This window comes from Saccopteryx bilineata, chromosome 1 (genome assembly GCF_036850765.1).
Source record: "Saccopteryx bilineata isolate mSacBil1 chromosome 1, mSacBil1_pri_phased_curated, whole genome shotgun sequence".
Lineage (NCBI taxonomy): Eukaryota > Metazoa > Chordata > Mammalia > Chiroptera > Emballonuridae > Saccopteryx > Saccopteryx bilineata.
In genome coordinates this window covers 18,158,837-18,170,899 of record NC_089490.1, presented here as the reverse complement: position 1 = coordinate 18,170,899, position 12,063 = coordinate 18,158,837, and the positions used below count along the sequence as shown (strand labels likewise).

At 53.1% G+C, this 12,063-nt stretch overlaps 1 protein-coding gene and 1 non-coding gene across 2 annotated transcripts in view; one reads left to right on the top strand and one right to left on the bottom strand.

The window, feature by feature from the left end:
• The window catches only part of LRFN2 (leucine rich repeat and fibronectin type III domain containing 2), a 193,362-nt gene that overhangs the window by 166,155 nt on the left and 15,144 nt on the right, over nucleotides 1–12,063 (top strand). The window lies entirely within an intron of this gene.
• Nucleotides 9,780–9,882, bottom strand: LOC136321106 (U6 spliceosomal RNA). Its single transcript, XR_010728404.1, has one exon. It is a non-coding gene; the product is annotated as a U6 spliceosomal RNA (small nuclear RNA).

The window sequence follows — 12,063 nt, the reverse complement described above, 5'->3', positions numbered from 1 at the left end:
TCCTGCCTTCATTCTCATCACGAAGAGAACACATTCTTCTTCCATAATATGTCCGTTTAATTTTTGCTGATAATTCTCGTGGCTCATCTAATGCTATAAATATTTTTTTCTTCAGATTCAACATCCTCCCTCCCTGCTTTCCTCCATTCTTGCCTTTTACCTCTAGTCATTCAGGAGGTATTTATCTTATCCTTATAATGTCAGGTCTGGGCCAGTGAAGGAAGGTCCCATTTCCTGGGGAGAGAGACATTTCAGGACTATGGACCCGGGTAGTGACTGATTTAGCACCTACAGCTGTGATAAGCGTTGTGTGTGTGCATATGTGGGGAGCAAGTCTTGGGGGACTGACTAGACCAGAGAGATCAGGGAAGCCTTCCTGGAGGAGGTGACTCAGAAGGTAAGTAGAAGCTCACTCAGTGAAGAGACACCATGTACAGGGCTGCTATGTTTGTCTCTAGAACAGGAAAAGTTGTGTTCTATGGCATATCTCCTGGCCCCTTGCCTCAGATGAATGGAGGATGAGGTTGCGCCATACCCTATGCATGTGTGGGGTCCACCAATGGTCAGTATGCTGGATGTGGCCTGGCTAGAACAAAGAGGACTGAGCCTGAGAGGGCCCTTCCTCTGAAGGCAGCCTCAGCCCCCTCTGCCATCGTATGGGTCAAGTCCTGCACAGACAGGGTGCCCCCTAATAAAGCTGTTCCTTTCACACTGTGAGGCCAGGACGCCCCCTCCTACCTAAGCCCTTTCCTAGGGGGAGTGACCCAGGGCTGCAGAGCAGCTCTGTGGGCATGTGTGGGTTCCTAATGAAGTTGGTGCTTGGATGTCACCACAAACCAGCCTGGGGTCCAGGGCCTCTAGTTCAAGCCTCTTTGTTTGTTAATTTATTTATTTATTTTCCCTGTATCATAAGAAAAAAAAAACTCTTCTCCTTTTATGCATGTTTTTATGTTGCAAGTCACCTCTTATCTTTGGTCGGAAGTAAGTGGATTATAAATCACAAAGCCGATTGATGGAAATTAAATCCAAAGTGCCAAGTGAATGCAGGCGGTTTCTCCGCCAGTAGCGGTGACGGTAACGAGAGCCAGCCTTTCGGAGAAGTTCTGACACGCCACGGACTGTGTGCTAAGTGGTTTCCGTTTACCCGCTCACTTCATTCTTTCCACATCCTGACGAAGAAGGCGCAGCGATTATCTTGATTTTACGGGTGAGAAGACTGAGGCAGGCAGGAACCGGTTAAGAAGCTTGCCCGACGTTTTCCGCCTGGGATTCAAACTCGGGAGGGCTGGCTCCGCGGTCTGCCCCTGGGCGCCTTGGTCATGTGCAACTAGCATGTCAGTGCTGGCCGTGTGTTTTCCCAATGTGCCGACACACACACACAGTCCCCCAGGAGGCAGCTCTTCGTGGGGTAGAGGTCTCTGGGATCAGAGCAGGCAGGTGAGCTATACAAGGTCTCCCAGCTTCGAAGGGGCAGGACCAGAGCTCCAAACCAGGCTCGCGGTGCTGCAGAGAGAGCCCCTGACCATTCCTTTTCCTCCCGGGACGTGAGTTAGGATGGAGAGGGGAGACATGGCTGTCTTGGGGTCACAGGTGCTGTGTTTAAAATAGAAGCCAGTGATCCTATTTCCCTTCTAGACTGTCTCTTCCCAGCCGCCTAATCTATTAACAAACCCACACCATCAGCCCGTTGTCACTCAGATCCACCCTGAGGGAGCAGGGAAAGTGTGAACCAGACCAACCCGCCACCCCCTTCACATAAGGGGGAAACAAGAGGAAACGGGGATATGCAGGGAAGGCTGTCAGGTAGACAAGAGGAAGAACTTCCAGGCAGTGCTGGTAATGTCTGACAAGTAAAGCCACTGCTTCTTTGAGGGCAGGAGGAGGCCTGGGCTACCTGCAGGGCCTGGAGGAGTCCGTCTGAGGCAGGCGGGCTGATGCATAGCTTTTGTCCCTTCTGCGTGCTGCAAAAGCTGATGACCGTGCTCTGGGGCGCTCCAATTTATAAATTGCCATTTGAACCATAGCTGCTCAGCCTCCCCATGGCTGCCTCCTACCCCCCCCCCGCCCCAGAACTAAAATGAAACCCAGGTTATGGGTTCAGCCCTAGTGATGGGGTGTGTTCAGGGGAGAGAGTAGAGATTAATGTCTGGGTCTCTGCCTTCAATGAGCTGTCATCCTCCAGAGCCACTGTGACTGTTGCCTCCCCGGTCCAGCAAAGCCCAGGCCTAGTGCTCAGGGGCAGCGGGCATGCAGGGCTGGAGGACGGCACCATGAATCTCTGACAGCCGTGGGGCCCCCTGGCTCACGAATGTCCGGCAGACGGAGCGGCTGATAGATCACAGCTGGGCTGTTGACCTTGAGTCTTAAGCAAAAGTGAAGAATAAAAAGGTCATACTTATTCCATCAGTGCCACGGGAGCCATGAAATATCCGAGTGTGAATAAAGACAGCGGCAAATCACTCACCACTCCTGGGAGCTGGGCTGATCTGTCTTCCGGCCCCGTCACCCACTGGGAAGCCGGGGTCAGTGAGTGCAGAGATGGAGGAAAAGAAGAGCTGGGTGACGCCAGGGGACCCGGACAGTGCTCTGTTTGGAGCACCGCAAGAGTCACTGAGATTCATAGGTTCCTGGAAAATAGGATGTTCGTCACCTCAAGTGTCACCCCCGACCACCCCGCTGAGCGCTGAGCCCGTCCTCCCTACCCCAACGCTTGCACTCTCTCTTACCCTGTAATGCTTTTTCTTTCTCTCCGTAGCATGCTCCACTTTCTGACATACTGAACAAGTTACTAATTGTGGTTGTCGCTTACCGTCTACCCTCTCCCCACCAAGGTCAACTCATGGGGTGAGGATGGGTGTCTCATAGTCACTGCCGTGTCCCCAGTGCCTAGACCAGCACTGGCATGGAAGCAGGGGTCCCCAAACTTTTTACACAGGGGGCCAGTTCACTGTCCCTCAGACCGTTGGAGGGCTGCCACATACAGTGCTCCTCTCACTGACCACCAATGAAAGAGGTGCCCCTTCTGGAAGTGCAGTGGGGGGGGGCCGGATAAATGGCCTCAGGGGGCCGCATGCGGCCTGCAGGCTGTAGTTTGGGGACGCCTGGAAGGGCTCCATAAAAATCTCTCGGATGAATGGATGAGCCTGGAAAGGCTGTAGAAATGGACTGATCTAACCCCTCAGCAGGGGAGAACAGGGACCCAGACAGGGGACAGGACTTGCGCTGGGTCAGACAGCCTGCTGGGAGCCGCAAGGCTGGGAGAAGAACCAGGCACCGGAGTCCGAGGCGGAGCTGGGCGCCTGCGCGGTCCAAGCTGCAATCACGCCCATCAGAGAACATGCCTGTCGGGCAAGGTCACATTCTGTGAACAGCTACCCGGGAGACCAGGAAGCTGTGCAGCCCTGGGAGGGGCAGGCTGCGGGCTGGCTTGCTTCCACCCTCGATTTAAAAAGATAACAATAAAAGCAACAAATATCCCCGCCCTGGCCGGTTGGCTCAGTGGTAGAGCGTCGGCCTGGCATGCAGAAGTCCCGGGTTCGATTCCCGGCCAGGGCACACAGGAGAGGCGCCCATCTGCTTCTCCACCCCTCCCCCTCTCCTTCCTCTCTGTCTCTCCCCCTCCCGCAGCCAAGGCTCCATTGGAGCAAGGATGGCCCGAGCGCTGGGGATGGCTCCTTGGCCTCTGCCCCAGGCGCTAGAGTGGCTCTGGTTGCAGCAGAGCGACGCCCCGGAGGAGCAGAGCATCGCCCCCTGGTGGGCGTGCCGGGTGGATCCCGGTCGGGCGCATGCGGGAGTCTGTCTATCTCTCTCTTTCCAACTTCCGAAAAATACAAAAAAAAAAAAAAAAAAGGCAACAAATATCCTGATGACCAACTTTCTAACCTAAAGGGCAGAGAATCTTCCTTCCTGGGAATTGGAAGGGCTGGGGCGGAAGTGGGGTGAGCAGTGTTTATGAAACGCCATCACACGCCCTCCGACCGCCAGCAAGCGGGAGCCTTCGCATGGATCACTCACCGACTCCTCAGTCCCACGCCGTGATGGAGGGCAGTAATAACCGCGGAGATGTATTGAACTGTGTGCTGAGCACTGTTCTTGGGCCTTTCAGGTGTTCATTCATTTAATCCGCCCAACAACTCCGTGAAGTGGATAGCTTCTATTATCGTCCTCACGTTACAAATGAGCGACTGGAGGCAAATACGCCGTAAAATAAATGCTACCATTCTGGGTGCTTGGGATGCATCAGCGAACAAATCAACTTGGGAGATCCTTATCCCTGTGGGGAAACGGGCTTCAGGCACAATAAAAATAAATGAGTAAATTATGTAGTTCTAGTAGGCCATACAGGCCGCTATGCAAAGAAAACCCCCCAAAAAACAAAAAAACAGAAAAAAACAGCAGAGTAGGGTCGGGGGCTTGGGGTGGTGGGCAAATGGCAATATTCCATAGGGGGGCTGGGTGGATCTCATCGAGAAGGGGAGGTCTGGCAAAGACTTGAAGGGGTTGAGCCAAGCAGAGCTCTGCGGGAAAGGCATTGTGGGTGGAGGGAACAGCCAAGGCAAGGCCCCAAGTCTGGTGCACATCTGAGGAGCAACAAGGGGCCAGGGTGGTTGCCATAGAGAGAGCAAGGGGCAGAGGCTGGACGGGTGGGCAGGGAGGCGGGAGGCCCCATCACAGGAGCCTTGTGGGCCCTGCCAGGACGTTTTCTCCTACGCACCACTTCATGCAAATGCTCCCCTCTGCTCAACGCTCACAGCCTCCGGCCAACACCCTCCTCTAGGCTCTGCTCACACGCCGGGGCTGCTCCTACTCCGGCGATGGACGCACACTCACACACACAGACGCACCAGCCAGTGCACACACTTGCACTCACACTGGCCCACGGAAGCATATCCACACACACACACTGTACTCACACTCACACTGGCCCACGGAAGCACATCCACACACACACACTGGACTCACACTCACACACAGACGCACCAGCCAGTGCACACACACTTGCACTCACACTGGCCCACGGAAGCACATCCACACGCACACACTGGACTCACACTCACACACTGGCCAGTGCACACTCACTCAGTTGCTCTGCGAGGCTTCACCCTCTCCACCGCCTGTGTGGGGACAGGAGCTGTCCTCACCCGCTTTGCTCCTGTGAAGCCCAGCATGGCCTCTCCCCAGCCAGGCCAGTTGCAGGAGGCCAGCAGGCCAGCTCCTGAGGCCTCAGATCCATGTCCCCAAACAAACAGTGCTGGAGAGACTCCCAAAAAAGTACAGATGCCAGGAAGTCTGCAATTTACCCACCCGCGATTTACTCACACATGCTTTACCCACACGATTTACCCACCCGTGATTTACTCACATGACTTACTCCCATACTAAGATTCACGGGGGCCCACGTGGCCATTCTCCAGGGACACTGATGTGCATTTAGCGGCTCCGTTCTGTGCTGATTGTCCCCTCAGGAGGTGGCTATCCCCCAGGCTTGGAGAGGGGCTGGGAAGCGGGAAGAGAATAAAACTGCTGGTTTCCATTATTCCCAGTTAAAACCAAGACAGGCAAGCCTCCTGCAAGCTCCTGGCTAAAGAGTGAATACCAGAGGGAGGCCCTCTTCCTGCTCAGCACAGAGACCCTGAACTCCAAGGCGACCTACCAGTGCCCTTAGGTCGCTCACCGCCACTGCAAGAGATCCTGCCAGGAGAGGGAGTGAATGGGGTCCATGGTGTCAGTGTTCTCTGTGAAAAAGATGACGACGATGATGGATAGATGATAGATAGATAGGTAAGGAGATGACAGATCAATAGAGAGCAGACAGCTAGGGTAGGTGATAAATGATAAAGCCAGCAAACATTCACCATATACACTAAGTCCTCAATGTCAATAGGTCCTACAACTTAAGTGAAGTAATGTATAATGAAAGCAATTTTACCATAGGCGTTGGACATGAAGAGTTAATTCCTACAGCACCTCATGAATGTTAGGACAAAACAATGTTAAATGGAATGACGTTCTTCAGTGACCTGCTGTACGTATGATTAATTGAGTGTATAGACTGTATGTTGGTGCTCTGCATACATTATTTCTGATCCTCATATGATTCTGGAGATTAAGTCCGCCAACTGCTCTTACAAACGAGACAGAAGCTCCGGGAAGTTTGGTGATGGGAGTAAGATCAGGCACCCAGTAAGCTGTGAGTCCGGATTGGAGCCCAGAGCCCAGTCATTCTGGTGCCCAATCCTGTGTGCTCTCAGGGACCCACTGCCCAAACTCCCACAACCGTTTGATGCGTGCGCCCTGCCCTCCCTGTCCCCGAATCTCCCTTGCTCCTGTCACCCCTCTTCTGGTGATGTTTCTGTGGAATTCTAGATTGTCGGCATTGGACATAGAAACAGAGAAGGAAAGTGATTTGCCCCAAGCCACACAGCAAGCCCAACAGAGGCGGGCTTAGAGCCTTGTTATTCAGCATGAACCTGAGGATATTTGGATATTTGGTGGGTGGGGACAGGTTTGCTTCCTTCCTCCTTCTGGCTCCAGCGTTGGGATTGTGCCGGGGCCTCTCACTTGGCTGGACAAAGCAGCCTCTCTACTGCCTGCCTGAGGTCTCAGGCCAGAGGTCATTTCTTCCTCCCCCACCCTGCCCCTGATTAACCCCTTCTTGGCCAGCCTGCTTGGAGAGACACTGGTGTCGAGGAAGGACCAGCAGAAACCCGGCCCAGAGAAGTGCTGAGCGGGTGCCTCCTGACCGCTGACCAGACAGGCTTGTCTCTGCGAGGTGACGCAGTGAGCGAGAGGACGCTGCAGAACAGCCTGCCGGTGTCTGGTGTTCAGTGTCCGGCGTCCGCAGGCCCCTCCGTCGGGGGTCCGGCCTCCAGACAGGCAGCAGCCCTCGAGGAAGTGGCTGTCAGTTTCTCGGTCATTCATTCATGCTTGGGTGCTGACTGTCCCCATTATAAAAAATGACCCTTCACATTTGTGAATGCTTTACCCTTCCATGCTATGTCCAAGAAGCCACATCTTTGTAGGTTTTCCCTACAAGTCTATGGACTGAATAGAGTGATCATCATTCCCGCTTGACAGATGAGAAGGCTGAGATTCAGAGGAGTGATAGCTCTTTGTTGGAAATTGCTCAGTTATGCCCTGGCTGGGTAGCTCAGTTGGTTAGAGCATCGTCCTGAAGCACAGAGGTTGCTGGTTCAATCCCTGGTCAGGGCACATACAGGAACAGATCGATGTTTCTGTCTGTCTGTCTCCCCCCCACCCCCCTGTCGCCCTTTCTTTCTCTCTAAAATCAATAAATAAATTAAAAAAAAAAAAACTAAAGAAATTTTCTCGGTTAGCAGATAGCGGGTCTGGATTTGAACCTGTTAAGCCTTATCCGGAGGGACCCGAAACATTGAAGACACGAACAAAATCCGTAGATTCCACACCAAAGCTTTATTGTGTAGCTTGGCCAAGCGGGGGCAACTCCGACAGAAATCTGAGGGAGAGCACGCCGGCCCTTTGTTCTACCTAGTTTTTATAGTTTTGCAAGTGGGAAGTACAGAAGCAAAAATTGCAATTAGGTGTTCTTTATCATTATTGGTTATAGTCATATGTCCTTTAACATGATAGGACCATGTTCAATTTGCAAGCCATACATCATTTTGGAGAAAACAAAATTTACAAGTCAACACAATGGTAGAAAGATGTCTCTTTACATATTAAAAGGCATTCCTATATTCTCTGATGTTTATCCACCATCTCTCTGTCCAGAGTCACACGTATTAACCACATGCATTCACATGGGAGAGGTAGTTTCTGTGGGGACAAATGCCCGCAAATGGCTCATTACTATAAGAAAAGGTTTATTTTGGCTTTTCTCTTCCTGCACCTGGCTAACCATTCACCCCTTTCCCCACAGGTGTGGTGGAATGTCAGGGAATCCATGTTTTCCTTCCCTTTGCATTCACAATACAGTGCCAAGGGCCATCCTGGTTTTAGGCCAATCACACAGTACAGAGATTATTCTCAAAATTTCTCTGCACACCTTAACCCAAATTAATAAAATGTTCTTCAAGTCTCTTAAAATATTAATATTGATTCTGTAGCTTTTGGTACCTTACAACACCTGCGGGTGAGGTGGCGCAGTGGCTCCTCAGGGCTCCTCAAACCTGATCTTCAGACACCAGATCAAACATCTTCCTGGCTGCTTCTTATCGCATAAACATATCCTAAGCACTGTACTCAGTACTGCACAAATAGCATCTTTAATTTCCACAGCGATGCCGTATAATCAATATTATCAACCCATTCTGCAGACAAGAACACTGAGTGAGGCTCAGAGACGGGCAGCGACTTTCCGGCAATGTGCAGTCAGTAAGCATTCTTCACCATAGCGCAACTTCAGCCTGGGGTGGATACCATTCACTTCCTCTAGGAGCTTCTGATTTGACAGAAAGCGGGGATTATAGCTGGGGGAAAGGGCAGGTCCCCGAAACCCACCCCTGGCATGACTGAAGACTTCATCTCGTCTTGGTTTCTTCCATAAAGGGTCTTTGTTGACTCTATCCCTGTCACTGAAACAAAACCTAGTGTTTACAGTTACTTCTTGACAAGCAGAAAGCCAAGCGTTTAACGCACTTCACCTCATAATCCTGGCAACAGTCCTGCAAAGAAGGTACTAGCATTCCTATTGAACTAAGGCAGAGAGGGTTGAATACGCTGTCTCAGGTCACACAGCTAGTCAATAGCAGTGCGACATTTGAACCCAGGCCCAGCGACAGCACAGTGGACGCTCTGAACCACAAACTTCATCTGCCACAACCTCTCTGCCCATGTAGTCAACTCGTTCCCATTTCTGCTCTGGAGCTGCCCTGTTCTCCAACCATCAGGACAGGCATATGGCCAGGGGCCACCCTACCCCACCTGGGCCCTTCCCCTGATGCTTGTCCCAAATCTGACAAGGCCAAACAAGCCCATAGGCAACAGAACCAAGAAGCCCCTGCTGATGGTGACTGCCACCCACGTGTGCACCAGCCACACGGAAGTAACAAATAGGCTTCCAACAACCTCGGCTCTTCCTGCCTACCTGGCAGAATTTGCTGTTGGATAGTATTTTTTTTTTTTTACCATTTTTAAATTTTGTGCTAAGCCTGACCGAGCAGTGATACAGTGGATAGAGCATTGGACTGGGATGCGGAGGACCCAGGTTTGAGACCCCGAGGTCGCCAGCTTGAGCACGGGCTCATCTGGTTTGAGCAAAAGCTCGCCAGCTGAGCCCAAGGTCGCCGGCTTGAACAAAGGTTTACTCGGTCTGCTGAAGGCCTGTGGGTAAGGCACATATGAGAAAGCAATCAATGAACAACTAAGGTGTTGCAACGAGAAACTAATGATTGGTGCTTCTCATCTCTCTCCGTTCCTGTCTGTCCCTATTTATTCCTCTCTCTGACTCTCCCTCTGTCTCTGAAAAAAAAAAACTGTGTTAAAATATGCATAACATAAAATTTGCTATTTTAACCACTTGTAAGTGTGTAGCTCAGCGCGCTGAGCACCGTCACGTTGCTGTGCACCGTCGCCCGTCCAGCTCCAGGAGGTCTTTGTCATCCCAAACGGAAACTCTGTGCCATTAAACGCCACTGCCACCCCCTCCCGCAGCCCCCTTCTACTTTTTGTCTCTATGAATATGACCACCCTCTCCGGGGAAACATACAGTGTTCATTCTTTGGTGTCTGGCTTATTTCACTTAGCATAATGTCCTCAAGTGTCCCCCACGCTGTTACATGCATCAGAATATGGCATTACAAAATCTGGAATACCTCTCGAATCTGCCTGTCATCCATGTGCAGGGCCATGCAAATCTCTGTAGCGTTCCAGTTTGCGCCTGTGTGCTGCTGGGGAGAGGTCTGTGGTAGCAGTTTTAAGGAGATTGGTGCTGTGGGTGATTTTGCCCCTGGGTGGTGCCCCGGCCACACGGTGGGTCAGCCAACTGGGGGAGAACTGTCCCCTCAGGTTCATCGCCGGGTGGCGTGGACTTGGGGTCCGTGCGTTCCAGGCGCGGCTGGCGGGGGATCTGCATTCTGCATACTCCTGTGTTCGCGACGAGGTATAATTGGTCTGACACCTTCTGCGTTTTTTCCTGTAAGTGATGGATTGTTATCGAGCAGGCTTTTCTCAGCTCCTCGAGGAGAGAAATGGCAGCTACCCTCGTCGTCGGCCTTGTTACTGGAGCACCAAATGGCCCTGGGAAGGGAGCACCAGGGGCTGCCACGCCGGTCCCCACTGTATTTACTTTCTCGCATTCAGCATGGGAGGTTGAGACCGCTGTCCCCATTTCACATGTGAGAAAAAAGAGGTGCAGAGAGAGAAGATGTGATCCAGAGTCACACCGTTTGTTGGGGACGGAAGAAGCCTCCAAAGAGAGGTCTGTGTTTGATTGCAAAGCCCACGCCCTTTCCTCTGAGATAGGCCAGTGCGGTTCTTGGGGACTGGGAGCTAAGACAGTTAAATACACCGAGACGTTCCCCATTCATAGAGACTTGAATGATCTGAGACCGAGAGGGTAAGAGAGACTGAGGGGGGCACTGCTGTGGGCTGGGGAGCTTGCCCGAGTCTCTCAGACGGCAATGGTAGGAATACCACTCAAGGGGGACAGAATGCGTGCAAAATAGCAACCCTAGAGGCATCACAGGGTGTGTCCATTGCCAGCTGGGGCCACACCAGAAGGGCGGTCTCAGTTCTCCGTGCGCAGACCTCCCGAGAAAGGAGTGTGGTCAGAGAGAAAGCTGCCGAGATGCCAGTGTCCCAAGGAAATGGTCAGGAGGGAGGCAAATGTTAATTCTGGAGAGTTGAAGCCTCACGGTGGGCTGAGGGAGCTGCCGCAGAACTTGGAAGCACTGACATGTGTGACAGAAAGAAACACCTGGGTTTGGGTGTCCCCATGGGGTTGAGCTGGGGGTGTTGGAAGAAGCAGCAGCTGTCACCACTGTCTGATGTGAGCAGGGATTCTGGGCCACTTGGGGTTGTGTGACGCTGGGACGGGCCACCTGGCATGTCCCTGGGAGTAAGAGGAGTGCTGACAGCCAGAGGGGCCAGTTTCAGAGGGACTGATGGGCCCTCTCAGCCCCGTGTCCTGTGGGCTGTAAAAGGAGATGGCGGAGGAGAACTGGGAAGAGCCAGCGACGTCCTGGTGCATCAAGCAGAGCCGGCTGGAGGGGGGGCTGGAGCCAGCAGCCTGTGCCCAGACAGCCAGCGGGTCACAGATGGCCGGCCCTGAGCTGGGCCGGGCACCTGTGTGCCTGCCTCACCAGCATCTCTAATCTAGCCTAACGCCTGCTGGACTCCACTCTCTGGCCTCTTTGGGGCCAGGTGACTCCCCAGTCACAATCACCCACTGAGCACTCGCCTTGGACCAGGCAGGGTTCCAATAACGGGCATTTCTTTAATCCTCCGAGCAACCCCATGAGGGCAGCCTGTCATCTCTCCCCTTTACAGAGAGGTCAAGTGGCTGGCCCAAGGTCACACAGCCAGTAAGTGGCAGTTCTGGGCATTGAACCCTGTTGATCCAGCCCCAGTGCTCAGGCTCTGACCTGCTGGCTTTACCCTCTCCATGCTGGGGTGCCACGAGCGGGTGAGGTTCCCTCCCTGACACTGGTCTCAGCCAAACCCGGGGAGGGGGGGGGCGAGGCCCCAGACCCCAGCTAGGCAGCTGGGTCGGCCAGGCATCCCGAGTCCACGGGTCAGGTCCTCACCTGTCTGTCACCAGATAAGTCCCTACTGCGGGAGATGAGCTCAGAGGCAGCCCGCTGGGGCTTGGCTCACGTTGGCCTAATTTCCAGTAATCTCTGCAGTCACTGATCCAGGGTTTAACTAACACTGCCACCACGTGTCATCTGAAGAGACTTCTGTGGTTGTGTGGGGCAGAGAATGCGTCCTGCTATGTAGGTGTTGAAGCCGTGATGTCTTCCTGCCAGCCAGGCTGGACCCAGGCGCTACCCAAGTCTCCCGGTGTTGAGCTCGCGTGGGTTTGCCAGCCACAAGGACGCGAGGCCTGGTTTCCACCATCGGAGAGGTGTTTCCTCCGGTTGA